The sequence below is a fragment of the Notamacropus eugenii genome, chromosome 4 (genome assembly GCF_028372415.1).
Source record: "Notamacropus eugenii isolate mMacEug1 chromosome 4, mMacEug1.pri_v2, whole genome shotgun sequence".
In the NCBI taxonomy this organism is placed as follows: domain Eukaryota; kingdom Metazoa; phylum Chordata; class Mammalia; order Diprotodontia; family Macropodidae; genus Notamacropus; species Notamacropus eugenii.
The window spans coordinates 288,912,635-288,932,102 of record NC_092875.1 but is presented as its reverse complement, the minus strand read 5'-3'; the positions used below and the strand labels follow the sequence as shown (position 1 = coordinate 288,932,102).

The 19,468-nt window shown below is 32.5% G+C and overlaps 1 protein-coding gene across 5 annotated transcripts in view; it reads right to left on the bottom strand.

The window, feature by feature from the left end:
* The window catches only part of C4H8orf34 (chromosome 4 C8orf34 homolog), a 451,431-nt gene that overhangs the window by 258,838 nt on the left and 173,125 nt on the right, over nt 1-19,468 (bottom strand). The window lies entirely within an intron of this gene.

Here is a 19,468-nt window from a genome sequence, read left to right as displayed (position 1 = left end):
TGTATGATCTGAAAGGGTAATGTGGAAAGTTTGATAGATTAAAAGAAAGACAGCTTAAGCACTGAATGGTTGTCCACATAATGCTAAAGCATGAGCATTTAGCAAACTGATTGAGACCTTTATAGAGGAGTCAGGAGTGTTAATGCACAAATATTGCATGGATCAAAAAGGTATAAATGGGTTATGGATTGTTACTGGAGGGAATAGATGTTTCAATGAGATTGCAGATTCCCCAGATCATAGTTGTGTGGGAAACTGTACTGCTATCCTTTCAAAATATATCATATTGGTCAAAAATTGTCATTATGCTTTCCAATGAATCAATTTGTCTTTTGAGAAAATGAGAGATTGACAGGTAACTCTTTTTATTTTCTCATAACTAAAACTAAACCATCAAAAACATGGTGAGACAAGTAAAGGAGCAAACATTTTGTAGGGCCTGGAACTACTGACATCTTACTAAAATCTTCTCTCAGATCAGCTAACGATCATTGAGGACAAGCATGCATAAAAGAACCACCCTGTTTTATGGTTCAGTTTATTTTCAATGAGAATTTCAATTAATCAGATGAAGCAGGATTGAAAGGAATTATTCAGGACCAAAAAGAAAGGCAATGGAGAGGCTGTCTCTAATGACCAACTCATATAAATGCTTTCTCATCCATACAGTCTTTTTGAAAAATGATCAGTCATATATTGGGGGTGCACTAGGTGAAAAGTTATTTTAGAGCTGGATCTCAGAACAAACGGAGACCCTTCACAAGAGACAGAGATAGTCAGCACATCAAACACATTAAAGTCCGAAGTTTCTGGTTATTTATATTCTGCTAATGGATCTAAGAGAATATTCCAGCAAAAATTATAACTTACTGAAAGTCAACCAAGCCATCGTTTAATTTCTTTTTCTTCTCCATTAAAACAGACATAATGCTAATTTTCTAAAATCAATAAAAAGGACCAATTTTTAAATTTGAAATCATCCTTTCTAGTATGGCCACAGAGGCTAGGTTTACATAGCACAAAACAAAATAGAGAATTTGCAGTTTCCTAATATTGATCTGCAAAAAAGAAACCAAATTACCTAGCAACCCAGCTGGCAAGGTCTTTGGACCCTGTTGCCTTGGATAATGCCGGAGTTAAACATTTCAGGAATCAATATAATTTCCACTACTTTGATAAGCAGCCAGTAATTTCCAAGTTAATATGATAAGATAAATTATACACGAATATGGAAAAACCTTAAGAGACAACCTCCTTAGCATCTGTTCACATCCAAGTGGAAATGTTCATTGTTCTTTCTGGAGCTATGTGGTAATTATGCTGAGCTGGGCCAAGAATCAAGACAGGGAATGTTCTGAAATATTTAATTACTGCCTCCCACCTGTTCTCAAGTCTTAGTGTCTCCTCTCAGCCTGCCAAAAAGAATGCCCATTATTAGGATGTTTGTATGAAGGACACCTGGGCTGGAACGATTCCATCACCAGTTTTTACAGAAAGAAAAATTAGCCAGTGAACTACTTTGGCCAATACAGATTAAATAATAAGTAGGAATCAGAAATGAAGGTCACTGTATTTCCTGAATAACAAGTCCCTTAAAATGAATTGTTTGATGATTTCCATTTGTATGATCTACTTTTACTTTTCATCATTATGAGGAAAACACTTTGATAAAAGAACTTTACAGAAACAAGTCCCTGACGTAGCAAAATAAGTTGACAGTGTGCTAACAGGAACATTTTTGGTAGAAGATGATCATGATGATGGTGATGTCAATTGAATAGATGGAGAAAGTGGCTTTCTATTTATTAGCAGGGAAAGATCAATTTGAGTCCAAACTGTTGTCCCCTGAAAGTCATGATGATGAAATTGAAGAGACTGCTTTTTACTAAGAATATAGTAGCACTCTTTTTATTTGAAAAGATTTCCTTAAAACTGAGGAAACACAGCTTCACCAACTTTCAGATCTAGCCTAGGCTATTGTTTTTCCCATTTTCTTCCCACTTTACCCATGGAGGTAAAGTTTTTCTCTGTCTTCTCACTTCCTCCTCCTCTATCCTCCTCCTTCTTCCCCCTTTCTCTTTCTTTCTTCTCTATCTCTCCTCTTCTTTTTTCTTGTTCTTCCTCTCTCTCTCTCTCTCTCTCTCTCTCTCTCTCTGTCTCTCTCCATCATCCTGCCAGAAAATGTATTAAAGCTGCAAACCACCCAATATGCTAAGGATCAGCTTTCTTTTCACCTCATGATGCTTCATGATCATAGCTGGTAGTGGCAGACTGAACCCCACTAAAACACCAAAATTTATCTTAGAATGAGGTTTTTAATAGGAATTATCAAGCTCATGAGCTATAATAATACATCCCTTCAGCACAGCAATATGTATGCATGATTCCATAAAATTAAGTAATTAATATAATTCCATATAATTAAATAATTAATGATTCTATATAATTAAATACCAACTTTTTGAAAATAACTTGAAAAATGTCAGAATTATTATTTTTTAAATAATCAAGCAATGGATATCTCTTTTGGGATTTTTGTGTCAGTGCCAGTTATGACCATCAAGCATCTTTAGGTGAAAAGGAGCTGATCCTTAGCATATTGGGAGGTTTGCAGCCTCAATACATTTTCTGGCAGGATGATGTAGATGGTCAGATAACCGGGCAGTCTTATTTCTTGATGAATAGACAGAACAGTATAGTAGGAAGTCAGACCTGTGTCCAAATTCCACCTCAGGTAACAATATAGAGATCAGTAATTTAAACTGTTCTGGAAACTCTCTGAGACTTAAGGTGTGCATCTGTCTGAGAATAGCAAAGATTTGTGACCTATTTTCTTTGTGAATCCTTTCATTCTTAGTGGTAAAAGCCTTAACATAACCCTAACGTGAATTCATACTTTTTTGCAAAACAATCTATAATTAGTTAGCATTTATACATCAACCACAGGAATGTTGGTTAAGCATGTGCAGTCTTATTTAGGATCAATTCTTTGTAATGAAACACTAATTAGACTATTTCACTTACAAAGGAGGTTAATGGGTTTTTCAATGTAAGTCAGAATCAAGGGCTGACTATGATTACAATTATGCATGGGTAGTAAGTTAATTGAAGATAATCAACTTCATGTTGCCCCATGGAAAAATAATATATCTCTAAGCACCGATTTTATATTCAATATAGAGTTAGGATGTTTTTATTACTCTATGGAAATACTGTATATTTTCAAGCAATGTTTTAAAACTTGAATACCTTAGGTTATATATATGATCAAAATAATAAAAGTAGAATTTAAAGAAAAATGTATTAGTTAAGAAATGTTATATTGTGCAACTGTTTAAATTCTTATTTCATAATCTATGACAAACAAAAATGGCTATCATGGGACTTTGATGTTCACATCATCTAGTTTACCTTCCCATAAATTAAAACTTTCTCTTTAAAGGCCATTTAAGTATTCTTTCCTATGATAGAATATAAAATCTGAGTTATTCATGTTTAAAAATTGCTTGAGGACTTTATGAAGAGTATATAACACATTTACATGCTATGTACTTGACACAGCAAAGCTTTTCTTTAGTGTTATATGCAAAGATTTTAAAATTATACATGGTGACATTTGCCTGAAGGGGACCAAAATGTAAGGAGTATCTGAAATGGATGGGGGCACAGTTACCCTCTCATAAGGCTCATAGTAAAACTTGAGAGTCCAGTAAATTTTCAGATAAGGAGGTGATCTAAGTGGAACAATCATTAAATTCACAGAGAAGGAACTCACTGCTGAGGAATTAATGAAGGTACATGTGGTACAATCAGCAAGAAAAGAGAAGCAGTAAACAAGCCACAAAAATCAGACATTGCCGTATCATTTTAGGCTATGCACCACAAATTTTTGAAAATACAATTGATTTCATTGGCTAATAACCAAATATGAATAGAAGATGAATGCATACTATTATGACCACATGACTATGACATGTTTATGAATGAGTCAGTGAGCCTTCTGCAGTGCCTCATCCAGTTTTATATGCCATTGACAAAGTCATAGAATTCTTCATCAACTGTTTTTTAAAATTGTTCACATCTATTATGTAATATAAAAAAATATATTGCTTTTTCATTTTTTCAACCAATTATAATGCTTAGGAAGGGATGCAACAGATATCACCTTATCAGTGCACTTTACCTAAAAATCTCTGAGAGGTGAGGAAGTTTGTGCAAAGTCAACAGCTTTTATCAGAGATCAGACTTGTTCTGTGTATAGGGAGAAATCTTGGAAGCTAGCACTTATATAGCTCTTTAAGTTTTAAAAAATACTTCTCAAATATTTTTTCATTTGATCCTCACAACCACCTTGGGAGGTAGGTGCTATTATTACCCCATTTTCTAGATAAGAAAACTGAGGCAAAGTGATTTTCTGAAGGTCATACAGTTTGTAGTACGTGTCTGGGGTTGGGATTGAATCTAGGGCTTCCCAACTCCATGTCCAGTACTCTAGTTGCGGGAACTTATTGTGCCTCTGCTGGGCAAAAGTTACCAGCTGGTATAGGAATGGGAAAACTTACAGAGCAGTTAAGAACACCTCTCATATAAGGAAGCCCCAAGAGAACCAGGAGTAATATTTTTCCCTCCATCATCCATGACCTAGTTATAATTCTAAATATCTCTCAATAAACTTCACTATAATATAGTAAACATAAACATATAGTTCAGGGAATAGAGCACTGGATACAGAATCAGGAAAATCTGAATTAAAATCCTACCTCAGACACTAGCTGTGTTACCCTATGCTTTAGTTTCTTCATTTGTAACATAGGGAAAACAACAGCACCTATCCACCAATGTTGTACGGAAGATAAAATGGGGCATCTGGATGGTGCAGTGGCTAGAGCTCTGGGCCTGGAGTCAGAAGGATCTGAGTTCAAATCCGGCCTCAGACACTTATTGGCTATGTGACCCTAAGCAAGTCATTTAACCTCTATTTGCCTCAGTTTTCTCAATTGGAAGATGGGCATAACAATAGCACTTACTTCCCAAGATTATATGAGGATCAAATAAGATAACAATTGTAAAGTCCTTAACACAGTGTCACCTGGTAAGCACATATGAATATTGGCCTGTATTAAAGTGCTCTTAAAGCTTTGTGTATGTCTATGTATATATGTGTGTATGGGTGTACAGTAGAACTTTGGTTTATGAGTAACCTGATTTATGGTATGCCTCGCAGGATGAGGAATAATTTTTTTGCAAAATTTGTCTTGCAGGACAAACAAAAATTCACAGTACGAAAATCAAAATTTTGTTGGAAAACATCACCCAAATAAGACTGTAGCAATGAGAGCCACGAATATTTTTAATGATAATGCAATGTCACATTTCCGTGACATTCTAAAAACAATATCAAAAACAAGTGTTACATAGATTCCTAGCCAGAAGTGAACCTAAAGAAAAGATATCAGTGAGTCAAAATATGAAAGTGATTCTACAAAATGAAAAATAAGTGAAGACAGTGGAGTTAGTCTCACTTTTAGTGAAAGTAGCATAAGAGAGAACACTCCCGGCATTAAAATTCTCGATGTTCTCATAGAAGATTTTCCTTCCAAGCAATAACTTTTGCTCCTCCTCCTCCCTCAACTTGTCTCTAAGGTAAAGTGCCGGTTAATTTGTTTTATTTTCTCCTTATATTGAGTACTAATCATTGATATTGTAGTTCAGGAGCACTAGGGACTAAAAACTTGCTCAAAATTATAAATAATTATTTTATATGAATATTTAGATGGATACCAATCATATATATATACACACACATAGAGTGTTATTAAAAACATAAAATGTACTATTGTCCAAGAATATTGAAATTATTTTTCATTGCTAATTTTTATTTATTTTAACAATAATGTTACTTAATGTATTGTTTTTCCCATTGGAATGCGAGTGCTTTGAGAGCAGGGAGTCTCACTTTTTAATTTGTATTAGCACCATTTAGTAGAGTGTTTGTATAGAGTAAGTATTTAATACATGATCTTTCATTCATTCAATCATTCACTTAATGTCACATTATATACTCTATATGTAAACTATGGGAAATGAGATGGATATTTTTCTTATGTTCATATAGCTAAAGTATTCAGATTTTATGGATGCCATTTTATGCTTCACCTAAGTGCTATCATATAATTTAGTGATAGAAAGGACCCCAGAGGCTCTCAGGTGAATCCCCACATTCCCTTCAACACTATCTTCAACGAAGAGTCAGCCATTTGCTTAAAGTGAAGGAGAAGCCACTTCTCACTTTTTACCCAGCTATAAATGTTAGTATTTTTAAAATATTTTATCAAGTTAAAATTCTCTTCTCTGCAACTTCTACCCATTACTCTTATTTTTTCCCTCCAGAGCTGAAGCGACTCTTATAGGACATAGTCTTGGGTCGTCCCATGGTTCTGGATGCCCTCCTCTGGATACTCCCCAGCATGCCACTGTCCCTCCTAAAAAGTGGTGCACAGAACTGAGCAAAAACTCTCCTTTGTCATGTTTTCCTATGGAAAATTGAGACTCAGGATTACCAATGTCAAAAGAATTGGTAACAAAATTTCCAAGTTGTACCTACACACTCAAAAAATGATTTTAAAATTCTAACCCTTCAGTGGTTAAGTTGCCCTTTCAGGAAAATAAATTAAAATTGACTATTTTTATAGTGCCTATCTCCCAAGGTTTTTGTAAGAATTTAATGAGTCAGTATTTGTAAAGCATTTTGCAAACCTTAAAGCATTATATATAAATGCTGTGTTGTTATTGTCGTTAATAGAATAAATCCAGAAAATTAGCCACCAAGAAATTGACATCTGTCATTTCAGTATAAAAATAGCTTATAAAATGGCCATGATAGACGTAGTTTCCAGAATGTTTTAGGTTTTGTGAGTTTGTTAGTAGATAATCTATTGTTAATAGTTACTTAGGGCCTAACTACAAAATCTTCTTTAAAAAGCAATTACAGTACCAATAATCTCATTGCTACTCTTTGATGATCTCAGCAGAATTACCTAGAAGGAACCTTAAAGGCCATATAGCCAACTGGGTCATTTTACAGAGGGTTAAATGATTTTGGAGAGTCTTAAACATAGTAAGCAATAGAGGCTGAATTTGAACCCAGATTCTCTGAGGCCAAATGCAGCATTTTTTCTGGTAATACATTGTGCTGCCTCTTCACCAAAGTTATTAACTACTTGTATTCTAAGTGGAACTCTCTGTGTTCTGGAAAAAAATTGTAAAAGGAAGAAGATGGGAAAAAAGCTGTAGGACATTAACTTGTAGTAGATGTGGTCAAGGTTATTATTCATTAGAGAATTCAGATATTAGGACATTCAAAAACATTGATTACAGTTTTTTGAAACCATGCAATCAAATCTGCACTGAGCTTTCTATTTCATCCATTACTCGATCTGCTCTATGTTGTTTAATCTTTTGGCTACATCAGACAGGCCCCATCAGACAAAGGTTATAATACAATAAAATCTTTCCTTGGAAAGTTAGTTCACTTGAGGAGAATACAATGACTACAGTGCTTCTGGTGACTTTTATCTAGCAGGCTTTGCATTCTCCATCCCCAAAGTGAATATTTTGAAACATGTACATAAGTGAAAAATGGAAAAATATCTTTAAGATGGAAATGTAATAACCTATTGGCATTTGCAGACACAGTAGCAAAAAGTCCAACTAAATGTTTTCTACATTATTCAAAGAAGAAAGTACTCCAAAACTGGCCTGAACCCACTTGGAAACCCCAATCTATTCTGTATTAGTAGCTGTCATGGATTTTCATTTACAAATATGTCTGAAAAGTCCTATCAAAAAGTAGATTCTATACTTTTTATATAAAGTAGAATTCTCCATTGAAGAAGGAAGAGTTAGTTGAAAGTATGAAGAAATAATTTACTATGATGAAAATAGTATATAGGGTATTGGAAAAATGTCAATAAACTTAAAACTTCATGCAGACTTTTCAGGCAACAAGGCAATAGGTTTATGTCTATTCTACCTATATGGATGTGTATATGAACATGTACATGCACACATGTTGGTATTTGCATGCAGATAGGTAAGCATGTATTTGAATATATGCAGTATGTATTGTATAGGAATGCACACCTATACATATATATATGTATAATACATTCACATATATATATATAGTTTTGATATGTATAAAGTATTTGCTAATCCTTAAAGTGACAAACTTCAGTGATTATTTCTGCCAAAGACAAGTTATTCTGGAGTATAAATAAGTTTAAAGAATAATAAAGAATTTTGGTTTTATTCCCTGCCCCTTCCCAGAAAAGAAACGGATCCAATACAGTCAAAAGAAAAAAGGGAAAAGTGGCATTCTAAGACTAACGTAATTATTTTCTAGGTTTGGAAAGACTTGGTGGAGGAAGGCCGGCAACAAAAGGGTAACACCATAAGAGCAAATCCTTGGAAATTTCATAAAATATGTTTTCTGTCTCTGATTTTTTTTTCCTTTTCGACAAATGAACACAAAAATTAAAATATTTGCTCTTGCTCTTGACAATGCTTAAAATAATCTTCTAAAATTGCTGCAACGGATTCATTTATTTTTATGAAATTTGATTACCTCCAGTCTTATCTATGATGTCACTGAATGAAGAAAAGCCGAGATATTTCTTGGCACAGCACTGAAAATTTTGTCCAGAACTGATTTGTTTAAAAAGTTAATTAGGAAATTTAAATAAAAATTTCAATTGGGAAGTATGATGAAATAATAACAATATATTAAGAAGCCATCTCTAAACAGTCTTTTTTTTCTTTTCTACCCAAATTAGTGTGAACTACAAAACACAAGACAACATATTCACAAAAAAACAGACCAGATTCTTTTTTGTCCTACATATATTCTTACACATTTGTCCTCTATTTAAGGCTCTCCTACGCAGTCTATGCAGAGACTGTTGTTTCCTTAAAAAGGAGAGTTGCTCAATTATAACTTTACTTTATAAGATGGTTTTTCCTATAGAGTCAGGGAGATTGGATGAGTTTAACTTACATCTGTGAGGATCTATGAAGCAAACTATAGAAAAAAAGTGAAAGAAGGTAAGAAATGCCTTTCTAGTTGAAACTAACTAAACATTTATTTTATGAAGAGAATTTTATGAGAAGTAACTCTGGAGGGAGATTAATAAGCATGAGGGCATCAGAAAAGCTGACAATATTGTTTTCCTGTCACACTTAGAGGGAGAAGAGGAGGAGGAAAAAAATAAAGTTATATTCCTTCTTTTATGATGCAGTTGTGACCTTTATCTTGTGAAGAGGATTGTTGTGATATGTTTCTTATCCTGAGTGAACCAAGACTCTGACTGTGACCGTTTTCAAAGCTAAAAATATTATAAATAATTGTCTACACCTTTGTTTACTACTGGTTCCATTGTTAGTAAATTACATATTCAGAACATTTAATATTAATCTTGAAGATTAAGGGGTTTATTGGGGATATATAAATAAGTAGTATTGAAAAAAGAGGCATCTTAGTTTTTAAAATGAAATATAATTAATGAATGAAAGCTGAGGCTCTGTGTTTAGTTGATTAATCAGAGATATGTTGAAATTTTAGTATAAGATTAAACATAGGAATAAATCAAGCTAAATGTAGGAGGGTAATCTACAAATGAGGCTGGTGAACATGTAATAATACCTTTTACATGTGTGAAATCTTTCTACTCACTGTGTTACAAATGAACTAAATTATTTCTGATTTTAAGAGGAGCTTTTGATTTATAAAATAGAGAAAAAGAAAATTCTTGAAATATATCCATACTAAGACAATGAATATGCAACAAATAGTATCAAGTATCTATGGGAAATGTCTTAAATCTAGTCAGTGTATGACCAAAAGTGGAGTTTAGAGATAATCAAATGATTAATTTATGAACTGTTACATCAGAGCAAATGATTCATAAAACTGAATGTTTTTTAAAAATGTTTATGTTAGTATGATTTTTATGTAAGGCATGAGTAGCTTCATATTGAATTTATAAAAGCAATAAGGTGTTCCTATCTATTCTGCAAAAAGAAAACACATTATCCAAAATCAAAAAAATCCTCCAGAAGGTTTCTCCCCCATCCCCGCCATGGTGTTCAATTCTCCATGACCCCAGTTAGGATTTTCTTGGCAAAGGTACTAGCATGGTTTGCCATTTTCTTCTCTAGCTCATTTTATAGATTAGAAACTGAGAAAATTATATTTAAGTGACTTGCCTAGGGTCACAGAGCTAATAAGTATCTAAGGCCAAATTTGAACTTGGGGGAGAGTCTTCTCTAGGTCTGATATGGAACCTAGCTGCCCCCTCCAGAAGGCTGGTCTCTATTAAAATATCCTCTCATATTTTTTAAGCATTCTTTTGTATGTAGGCAATGATCTCATTTTAAAAAGTTTATTGCCTACTTCACCAGAATTCTTTCTTTAGAAATAATAAATGAATATAAAATATTGCTAACCAACCAGAATACTTTTCGTGTACATACTTACTAAGTAATGCGGACTGATAAATTAGGGTACCTAAAAGAAATAGTCATTTAAAATTTGTACTGATGAATTTTTAAATGTTAATATCTCTGGAAACAAATTACCTTCTTTATTTTTTCATCTTCAATGACGTGCCAACTCCAGTAAAGCTAAACTTTTCAGATAAAAAAATCGATGGGCTCTGGTAATTGTTCGGGTAACATGCACGAAAGTCAGTATTGAACTTCAATCACAATCCATTTTAATGTATTTATCCAGAGATGCTTCAGTGATTCAGCAACAATGATCTAATACATGACAATCTAAACAAATCACTCTACTGCTTACAAACAACGCATTATCTAAAACACAACAATTCAAGAACAACTCATTAATAACAAGTTTTACAGCCCATCGCTTTTGATGTTAAAATGTGAATACGGGTGGAATTAATCATGCTTATATGCAAAGTTATAACAGAAACTGTATGATATCAAATATATGGTTTAGCAATACTTTAGAAAAGGTTTTAACAGAAAAATCAGTGCTCAGTTAAATTAAATCATTCTCATAAGTCATACAAATTACTTGTGCATAATAAAATCACTATTTGTTTTTATTAAATACTTGAAGCAGACACAACTCAATTTATTTCATTAAAGCAACAACAACCCTAATAATATCTAACATTTCTTTTGATGCTTGTGTGAAGTTTGGCTGTAAAGTTAATTTAACTCAAAACTATGAAAACTTTGCTGTTTTTTAAAAAAAAGTGAATTTTTTTCACCATGATTTAAAATTGGGGCAACTTTTCAGGACAAATAATGTTTTTCTCAACATTTTTATCACTTTACATAGAAATTTGTAAGTTAAATAGTGAAATTCACAACATTTATATGTCTTTCCCTCCTAGGTCCTCTGTTTGGTCGACTTGAGCCAAAGAATGGTTCTTTGGTTTTGGGGAATTATGAGGGAAGACAAAAATGTCAGGGCTACTTTTTTCAGAAATCGTTCATTCCTACGGTGAAATTATTCACCATGGAGATCAAATTTTTGTGTAGCCTTTGTCAAGTCATGTAAATGCCTCACCATGTCTTAATTTTCCCCCAAATAAAAATTAGATTTAATAACAGCAACAACTTTTAATTCCATAGCATTGTATAGTTTGTGGAGTCTTAAAAACTTCAAAGAACTGTATCTTTTTACCCATGTGAGAATGCTGGGAAGCAGCCAGATAACTGTTATCTTCACTTTGTCAAAGAGAAACTGAGGTTTTAAGAGGTTATTTAAGTTCTCCAAGGTTTTACAGGGTCAAATTCAAGATTTTGATCCTCTAACAAATACTCACTCTACACCCCTAGAGTACATTGTGGTACTGATCTTTAGTAAAAGAATAAATAATATATGTAAAACATTTAGGGATATTAAAAAGAAATATGAACTACTTTTCCTCCAAAATTGTTATATATCTATTGTGGGTATTCCATGAGAAAGAATAAACGTGGAAACATATATCAAGTTATATTTCTGGTATCCATCAAATAATTCTAAGCATTAGAATCTTTTTGTCAAATCTTTATCCTGAAGGTACCTTTCATAGCTTCTTCAAAAGACTGAAAATATTTTCTTCAGTATATATTTTGCATACAATTATATGCATGTAATAGAATCACATAAGTCCATGTATATTTATATTTCTAATTACCATAAAGGATAAATTGTATCTTTCTAATCTTAATGCCTTTTTCATTATGTTTTAGATTTTATCCCATGTTAGGCTTCACATTTCAACAATATTTTTATTATATGTTATAAATATTTGCATATACAAGACTGGTAACTGAAGGGGGTTTGTATTGGTATGCTTTATTTGGGGGAAAATGGAGATTTTGTTTGTTTGTTTCTAAAATGTGGTCCTCTTTTGTAGTATTCCCAGTCACTACCAGGAAAAAAATACAGAAAATGCAGTACAAATAAAATTTCAAAGAAAATGCCACAAAGACAAGGGGCAGTTGAAGGCATTGTATTTATCACCTGAGAGATGCAAAAAGGGAATTGAAATGAAGTTTAATATGATAAGGTGGAACACGGTAAAAATAGTCTATTAGGGTAAATATTAGAAATACACATTGTTTACATAATTTTAGTATTAAAACTGTATCCTAAAGTTTGATTATTTTTTTCAGGTGCTATAACAAGTGTAGCCTCAAAACAGAAGATTCAGGTGGAAAGAGCAGAGAAATCTCTGTGTCATAAAGACATTCTACAAAATTTTTGTTTCTAGGAAATATTTCAAAATCTCAGAAAACTTAGAAATCTTCATTCTATTAACCTTTAAGCAAACTCAGTAAGTTAAGACTCTTACTGCTAATCTTACATCACAGTTAAAAATGGCTAAGACTTGGCAGACCCAATGAAGATGCTAATGCTGTCTAAACTCACCATTCTCAAAAATCACTGGAGCAGGCTACAATTAAAGTTCCCAGAGTATTTGAAAGTAGTGTCTTCCCAATTATTTTCAATTCACAAACATAGTAGGTTAAAATGACTGGAGCAGAAAATTTATCAGATGGATGTATTGTGGAGGTTTTAAAAATTAAATTCCCAACATCAAATTAAAATTATATATAGGTACCTATAAAAACATTTCTGGAAAAGAATACCAAAGGCAGGAAGTGATAACATGGATGAACTTGCTGTACATATATTGTTCTAGAAAATCTCCTTGAAATAAACAAAGAGATTAGTATTTCAAGATTAAATACTTTCTACAGGCTGAATTTTATTTTATCACGTTAGGCTACATTCTACATAGTTAGAAGTATCACTTGTCATTCCTACAGACAGAGATGTCACTGCATCTGATTCTTTTATAATTTTGAAACAGGATAATAAGGATCCTGATAAACAACACAGCTCTAGCCTGGAAACAAATATAATTGCACAATTAAAACCCAGCTTGGAGAACAGAAGGAGGGAGAGATGTTAAAATTTCAGCATGTCAAAACAAATCAAAGAGATACTGACTTAGAATTGGAAAAAACCTTAAAGAGTGTCGAATTCAACTTTCTTGTTTTACAGTAGAGGAAATAGAGACCTCAAGAAATAAACTGACATGCCAAAGTCATATGGGGAGTGGGCAAGTGGGGGTTTAAGCCACAGATTCTCTGACCCCAAATCCACCAGCCTCTCTTTGCACTGTACTGTATGGCTTCCCTTAAGTAACAATGGTTCTTCTGTGGTTATAAGGCTTCTTGAGTTTTCTTGTGCAAAATATTTTCACTTTTCAGAAAAAATCTGAGCTTGTAAATATAATCTTTACTTTAAAGAGGCAAGTTTATTTACAGATGTAACCCCCCTGGTTTTGTTAGTATTCAGAGGAACCAAAGCAGAAAGCTGGAAAGTTGTCTGGATTGTTCACTCTCTTCCCTTTAAAATACATCCTTTGAGCTCCTTTGGTTTTTATCTAAATGAGCTGATTGATGTTTCAGTTACTATGCAATAGGGATAATACAGGCTATCCTGCTTTTAGGAAACCAATTGAGTAAAATAACAAAATCACAGGACAGATCAATTAGTATAACTGCTTATATTACAAAAGGACTTTATACTTAGTAAGAGGATTTACCTAAAGGTTGCTTTACATGGAGAAACTCCCTCATATTAGACACAATTTTAGACATGCATGTTTTTCAGTCGTTTCAGTTGTCACCAACCTTTCATGATCCCATCTGGGGTTTTCTTGGCAAAGATATTGGAGGGGTTTGCCATTTCCTTCTCCAGAGGATCCATTCTGTCAGGCAATCAGAGGTTAACTGATTTGCCCAGGGTCACACAGCTAGGAAATGTCTGAGGTTAGATTTGAACTCCGGTCTTCCTGACTCCAGGTCTCGTGCTCTATCCACTGAGCCACTGGCTGCCTAACACATTTGCATATGTTGTGTAAAATAAATGCATAACTTAACCTTATTTCAACTCCTCAAATGCAAAGCAAATGAGAGCTAGTTGAAAATGTTCAATTTATTGTTAGTAAGATCTTTTAAATATTTTTGTTTTCATTTTAATTTTCTTACAAGTATGGAGCAAGACTAGAAAGTGACAAGTGGAAGAATATTTTGGCCTCAGAACCACCAAATTATTTTAAAATTTCTTCTTGTCAACATTTTTACAAGACTGGAATTTTAACTGGAGTTATGCAAGTAATAGTCCAGTCATAGTTTCTACTACTAGGTGGCACAGTGGATAGAGAGTCAGACTTGAAGTCAGAAAGATCCGAGTTCAAATCCTACCTCAGATATTTACTAGCTATATGACCCTGAGCAAGTCATTTACACTCTCTCAGTTTCAGTTTCTTCATCTGCAAAATGAGGATGATAATGGCACTTATTTCCCAGGATTGTTGTGAAGATGAAATGAGATAACAGTTGCAGTGTGCTTTGTAAACCTTGTTGCTGTCGCTATTTGTCCTTTGTTCTCAAAGAGGGCCATGACATCAGGACAGTAATGCCATGGCTTGCAAGTGAAACTTCAAAGCACTCTTCAGATGCTAGCTATTACAGAATAAATTATATTCACTTGTTACGGAGAAAAATTACAATAGTCATTTCTGAGAATGTAGGGATAGAAAAGGGAAAGAGAGAGTCAGCTGCCTTCTTCCAGGCACAGAGTTATTTACTATTTTCTCTACTGCAGTGATCTTTTATTTTCTTAGCTATTTAATAATGTTCCAGGAAAATGTAAGTTTCTTGAGTTCAGGGACCACATTTCATCTCTGTCTTTGCATCCCCTGAATCTAACATAGTATCTGAAATATAGTTGGTGCTTAATATATCCATATTGAGTAAATTGAATTCTGGAATTTTTTCAAACTGATTATAAATATTTAATAAAATTGCTGGCAACCACGATTGTAATAATCCCATCATTAATATAATAGAAAAGTTATATTGAGTTTACATTTTAAAGGTAAAATATCATTCAATGTTAATATACTTCCTCAAATTCCATATGAAGATTCAATAAAACAATTTAGTATTTTTCTTTGATGATTATTAAGTACTATGACAGAATAATTATCCCTATATTATTCTATAACTCATATTTTAGAAAAATACAGTACTTATAGGAAGACTGTTCCATAACTTTTTTTTCTCCTAGAGCAGTGACTGCTACCATTGGTAGGAGTAGTCCTTTCAGTGAGATTGTATATCTGCCTCATGCATCCGGAAATTAGTGATATCAGGGTATGTGGTCATTCAGCTCAGCTTAGGAACTCATGTTTACCTTTCCATTTTCTCTAAAATGTGGATTTGCTAAATTTAGAAAAATATTATAGGAGGATAAAGAAAAAAAACTCTGCTCTGCAAATTTGCATACTTATTTGCATGTAATTAATTGGAATGAATGAATGAAAAAAACACTTTTTATGAATTTACTGTGTGTTATGCACTAGGGATACAATATGATTCCTGACTTTGTTCGTTATAAAAAGGTTGATAGTAACAATATCCTAAGTAGTTCATTCAAGTAATGGCAATTATAGGTAATAAAATTTTATTTTAATATACTGTTTAGTTGATAATTTTCATTAACAGCATGCTAGGGTTCCAAAGTAAACTTCCAATTTCTGATGTTTGACTATATTAAAAAAAATTTCATTTTCCTTAGGTAAATGACTGGAAAATATCATGAACAGAGTGCAAAACTATTTGTAAAGGATTATTTGCAGTTTCTTAATGAATAAATCAATATTCACTCTTTCCAGTGATTTCTAATTATTGAAGTCTTGTATTTTTTTTTCAAATCAACCAATATTGCTGAAGGACAATTAAGTTAATTATATGTGCAAATGTGTCTTGCTTTGAGGTGAAACATAAAACAAATAATTAGGAAAATGCATTTTATGGAATATCATATCACAGTTTCTTTAAATACTGAAGTATACTAGGTATTTAAAATATAATTGCATTTAACATAATTTGAATTATTCACAACTGTAACCGAATATGACAATATAGGTAGTTATGAAATTTTGCAGAGAAGAAAGATGGATATTTTAACTTTTTCATTTTCTATAAAAATTTTAAAAAGTAGAAAACATTTAATTTTAAGAAGTTTTAAAACTAGTTTTTCTATGATCATTAACTGATTAATATTGGATTTAAAATTCATTAGCAATGGCGGCAGTATTTTTTTTTATGAATCGAGAAGTATCAGATCTTAAAATCTTTCCATTATTAACTTATTATTCACCAATAATACTTAATGTATATTATATAGCTACTCTATAGAGTGAAAATTTGATCTTCTCTGTATTCCAGTACATCTTCTAAGCTCTGTCTTTCATTTTTTATAAGTAGTCACTAAAACCAAGGAAAAAGTAAATTTAAAAAATTGGGAGTTGAGGGAATCAAGGAGTATTATGGGAGGCCATTTTCTTTCTAGAAAAAGAGAGGATAAATAAAATTATTTTCAGTAATTATTAATCTATGAGAATACTTGCTAGTGTAGGGATTCTTAAACTTTTGGGGGTCATGTACCCCTTTAATTATCTGATAAAACTTATGGACATCTTCTGAAAATCATGTTTTTAAGTACATAGCATTGCAAAAGAAACCAACTATAATTAAATATAGTTATCAAAGTAGTAAGGGTTATGTAGAAAGTTCTAGACAAAAGACCTAGAACAGAAATATTCCTGCAACATAACAGTAGACATTGATTTAGACCTTTGGAAGAATTATTTTGCTAAAATTATGTTTTAAATGAATATATGCTCTGGCAAGAAAGAACTCTAGGAATGTTAGTATCTTTAAGGTAAAAACTAATTTCAAATGAAGTTTATTTCTTTCAAATCAATGTCTGCTGTTTTATTGCAGGAAAGTTTCTGTTCTAGGTCCTTTCTCAAGAATTTTTCTACATAATTCTTATTAAACCCTCTTGCCAATTGGAGGGGAAAGTGCCAAATCACATATCTATGGGATAGCAATAACAAATCCAAATGCTCCAAATAATGTCAGAAAAATATCAGTTGAACTACTAAATACTTATAGGAATCCAGACTTTTCATGCTGTCATATCCCCTCCTTAGTGCCCTTCTCATTCTAGCTATGTGCCTGTGTAAACTGAACTGAAAGAGTTGAAAGTACAAAATGAAAGATCATTTCCTGACTTGAGGTCTACCCACTAATACTCTCAGATTATATAGACTTCAAAAAGAAATATTTTGAGGAAATACTTCTTCAGAGGGAACAGTTCTGAAATAGCCTATGGATCAATGAGGATACTTCCATTGTAGGTATTATAACAAAAATGGAAATTACAAACTTCTTTCCCTAAGAGTGAAAAGGAGGGGTAGGAATACAACAGAATAATACAAATCCAAGTGTCAATTAACTAATGTTCAAGAGAATAACTATTTCAATTGGGCTCATCCTGACTTTCTAATTATAAGTGAAATTAAATAAATTTCAATTAGCAGAAGCAGAGGAATAACCAAAATGTAAAATTGCAGCTAAATTGTTAAGTTAGATTAAAGATTAAAGAACATAAAGTCTTTTAGGAATTGTTTCCTTTTTTCTCTTTCCTTTCCTTTTTTTTTTCTTTTCCTTTCTCTTGGTACCAATAATAATATACTGAAAATAGAAGATACTCAATAAGAGCTTAAATGAATGAATGAAGCTGTATGGATAAAAGCTAATAGGTTATTAAAGAAATAGAATCTTTTAACTCTATGTAGCTATGCAGTGCCCATCAGAAGATCAGCCATATAAATGATTTGGTGTTGGGCTAGGGATCAAAGGTTCTTTTTAGAGCCATCCTCAGAGTGAAACTAAAAGATTTTTAATGACACCAATCTATCTGAAGTTTGATGTCCTCTTACTTGGAGCAGTAATGGGAAAGAATATTCCTAAATATCCCTCTTGGACCTACAATTCTATGCAAAAACCACGAGCAAAAACATTATCATTGAGAAACAGCCATAACAACTTTCTTTGACAGACTATGCTCATGTTAAAAAAAAAAATAGTTCTTTTACATTGGTTTTGTTGTTAAGTCCAGTTGTTTGTCCATGTGTCACAAATGCATTTGAGGATAATATTTTATTGATATTAATTGCTTTCTTTTAAACTTAACATGCTAAGAACTCAAAAGTCATCGATATGTATATGAACATGTCAGTATATATGTCTGTGTATATATATGTGAATGTATGTGTGTGTGTTTGTATTCTTATCATGTCAGTGAAGGCAGTCATTCATTATTAACTCAGGAAAATATTAGAGGATCTATCAATTTTGGCCTAATGAATCTGTGGCTCACGTAAGTAGACAAGTGTCACATGCTATAATTAGAAAGATTGTATTTTATGGTTTTTACCATATAAAACTAATCATTTAAAAAATTAGAAAACAAGTTGCTCTGTATTAGTTTCCAATAAATGTCTTAGCAAAGTTTTATCCAGTATTCCAGTGTTCATATTCATTCATTCCAGTATTAAATATGACCATAAGATGTTAGTGATAATGTGGAAGTTGTTTTTTTCTAATAAAATCACAATGAATTAGAAATAATTAATCAACTAATTAAATAATATTTTTGCACTTCTGTATTACTCTTGATCACTGAAATTATGTGGTGCACAATTGTGTTTCTTAAAAGACTAGGAGGACAACAGTTTTAAATTTAAGAAAATATATGGTTACTCCCTTGCAATAAGTGAATATGCATTTTAATGTTCAGTGCATTGATTAGTTTTATTTTGAATTATAGCAGATTGTAGATACCTTTCCTAGTACTTGTCCAATAAAAACTCATTACAATGGATTGCTTCTTCTTTTGTGGCACACAAAGAACATTAATTAATGAACTGTCTTGTTCTGTTTCCCAAAATATCACTGGAACAAAGCACATTCTTTTGGAATGAGTGGGCAGAGATGACTAAATATACTTGTACAT